The sequence below is a fragment of the Astyanax mexicanus genome, chromosome 14, assembly GCF_023375975.1.
Source record: "Astyanax mexicanus isolate ESR-SI-001 chromosome 14, AstMex3_surface, whole genome shotgun sequence".
NCBI lineage: Eukaryota > Metazoa > Chordata > Actinopteri > Characiformes > Acestrorhamphidae > Astyanax > Astyanax mexicanus.
This window is the reverse complement of record NC_064421.1, coordinates 48,649,926-48,653,354: the sequence shown is the minus strand read 5'-3', so window position 1 is coordinate 48,653,354 and position 3,429 is coordinate 48,649,926.

The window sequence follows — 3,429 nt, the reverse complement described above, 5'->3', positions numbered from 1 at the left end:
TATTTGGCTGAGTAAAGCGCTTCCATTTATTTACAGTAAAATAAGATTCCCAAATTTCTTCAGCACTAAGGCTGGAGCATTAGCATTAGCAGCTAACTGTTAGCTATGCTGCACCAGCAGTGCTAGCTGGGATTAACAGCAGGCTACAGGTCGATAATACTCACCTCTGAACAGCGAAAGAGCTAGGGCTTTAGCATGCTATGCCCAAAACCAAGCACAACCTGAGTTTATCAGTTTGCACATTTTATTATCTCTTTATTTTAATTTGAATAGCCATAGAAAATGGTTAAGTATTTAACATTATTAGTAGTGAAGTATTGGATTTCAGTTTGCAAGAAACTTAAAACTAAAAATTATGTTAGAACGAAATCAGCTAAATATCTTAAAATATTGTTACAATATTGATTAGAGGATTTAAATGCAATTCTTTTAAATTCTTTTCTTTATTTAACCCTGTAATTGTTTTTAAATCAGTTTATAAATTGTTTTATTTATTCTTATTTAGTTATTTTTTCTTCATTTTACTTTTTACGTGTCAATTCTTGTATGGTCTTTTTAGACTTTACTATTTTACATCTGTTTAAAATTTGTATTTCTTTTATTTATTGAGGGACACCTTTAATGTACTCCAGATTGAAAATAAAGATTGGCTGATTAATTGATTGATTAATTAATTGATATATTCATATTCAAATAAAATGCGTAAAAGCTCATTCTTATTGGTTGTATTATAGAGATCACTTGTTTTTTACGAGTGTTTCCCGAGTGGAAGTCCTGCTAGGTCAGCTGACCTTGTCTAAGTCTGATGTGCTGCATATTGTTCAGAACTCCAGCAGTGATTGGTCTGTTCGGGTCTGAGCGGCGCTCGTCTCGAGGCTCTTTACTGAACGATCAGCGTCTCGCTGGTTTAAGAAGGCATCAGACGACGAAGTGGAAATCTCGATCAATTCCTGGAGCTTCCTCCTGGAGAAAGTCTGATCACGCACAATAGTTCATCTCCACTCTGAAAGCCGAAACGCTCGAGACAAGTCTACAAAATCAATTTCACAGCAGTTTGTAGCGAGGCAGCATTTGACTTCAATTAGGCTGGTAATGGTTTTGTTCTCGGCGGCCCTTAAATTGATTTACAAACCGAATCAAGAATTTAACGGGCCATTAAACTCCTAACCAATAGTTGGAGAGGAGTACGAACGACGACGCGAAGCGGGAAAGGTTGCTCCAGGTTTGCTAGAGGGTTACTCCACCGGAGAAATGTGCATGTGGTGCACAGAGGCCAGCGTGAAACTTTTTACTTCCTCGCTGAGAGACAATGTAGAGCAGATGTCAGCTGAGCAGTGTGACTAGCATTAGCACGGCGGCGCACTGGATAGCATAAAAAAAATCAGCATTCCTGAGGGGCTGAAACAGTAAAACAAAGACAAGCACTTTTATTATGGTAAAAAAAAAAAACTCAATCGAGCTCTGCTGTATTCTCGATACTTGTGTAAATAGTACAGTGCAAACAACAAAGAACTTTAATGTGTCATTCCATAATTTTTTCATTCATTTTAAAATGTCTAGTCGTGGTAAATCTCTAGTATGAATGAATATCATGTGAGCTGGCTTTTGTGAAAAGAAAAAAAAGTGCTCCGGTGATCCAGTATAACACTGCTTTAGTCCAGTGGAGGAGTGGGCGGGGAGAAACGAAAGGATTTCGGCTCTTGCTCATGAATATTCATACATGCAAACATATCGTCTAAACATTAGAAAAGTTTTTAGAATAAAGACATTTAAGACAGAGTCTCTGTAAAACACCAAATCCACCGGAGATCCTATTTAAACCTATAGATACTTACACACAGAGGTGGGTAGTCCAGGTCCAGATCATCTATTATTAAATCATTTATTAATGTTCCTGGTAATCTTTGGTATTGCAATCCATTGTGTTGTGTTGTATTCCTCTTTTTCAATCTCTTTCACACATAAAAAATAAGACACTTGCTTTTTTCCAATTACATATAAAATATTATTATTTTTACAAAAAAGCAAGGACAGGCAAGACAGAAGCTGTGGCATCAAGCCCAAGAGAAAATGATGTGTAGAAACCACAGTATTGTCCAAAATGTAAATGTAGGGGCAACTAATGGGTGGAAAAGCTGGAAACTCTGCCATCATTCACTCAGAGTCAGCAGAGTTTATCTTCAGCTCCTGATAAATGACAACACATGGAGTGATGGTTTAAGGGCATGTACATTCCAAGCCAATACATAATGATTAAACGAGTGAAAATCTAAGCAGAGATCTGCAACCTTTAAAATACCGGGCACACACACTTATATTTGGTTGGACGGCTTGTAGCTTTGACTTGAGGATAGATAGATGTTGTTTTGAGTTTTGAGTAATGTGCTTAGGGGCTTAAAGGTCTTTGTGAGTCTCTTCATCAACCTCTTCCTTATTGTCTGCAGCAGCTAAAAAAGAAAATATTCAGAAAAACAAGTCAATTTGGAAAAGCACCTTGTCTACATTAACCCGTGAATTAGTATTCATGGCCCCGCCCACCTCAACTCGAAGCCGGGAGGCAACGCCGTCTCGTCAGACAGGAGATAACTAACAGCGCTAGGAACAGCATGCAGTTTATTCCTGTGTTATTTGTGTGAATAACACATCAGTGTTTATATACTTTACCCAGTAATTCAGAGCTAAGAAACAAATGGTTAGAATTAGACTATGGAGGAAAAACACCACCAGCCAAGTACTACTGAGATAGGTAGGTGTTTAGATGTTTAGAACAGTTCTGTTTACACTAGTTAAAAGTAAAAAAATGCACCCCGGGGTGGATTTATACTTTTTGGACCTGGACTCTACCCACCTCTGTGTGTGAGTAACTATAGGTTTAAATAGGATCTCCGGTGGATTTGGTGTTTTACAGAGACTCTAAGACTAGGTCAGTGGCTGAACTGCACTTAGCAGGGCATTATTACACATGTTGTAAAGTAACATATGACATTACAAAGATTGTTATTAGTGTAAAAAATTCTTTGTTATTTTATCTACTGTTGTTCATCTCGCTGCCTCTGGTGTCTCAGTGCTGTTAGCCAATCAGAGGCAATATATGTGTCCATGTATGAATATTCATGAGCAAGCAGAAATCCTATCGTTTCCCCCATCCCCCACTCCTTTACAGGACTAGAGCAGTGTTATACTGGATCACCGGAGCACTTTTATATGATCTTTTTCACAAAAAACAGATCATATTGCATTGGTTCATACTACAGGCTACAACATTTTTAAATTATATTTAAAAAAAAATGAACAATGGTATGAGACCTTTAATGCTTTGTACAGTACTGTATATTTATTTATTTTATGAATATATATATATATATATATATATATATATATATATGATCTGTAGTATCTAAACTGTGAAGCAAATAGTATTAGTATTAA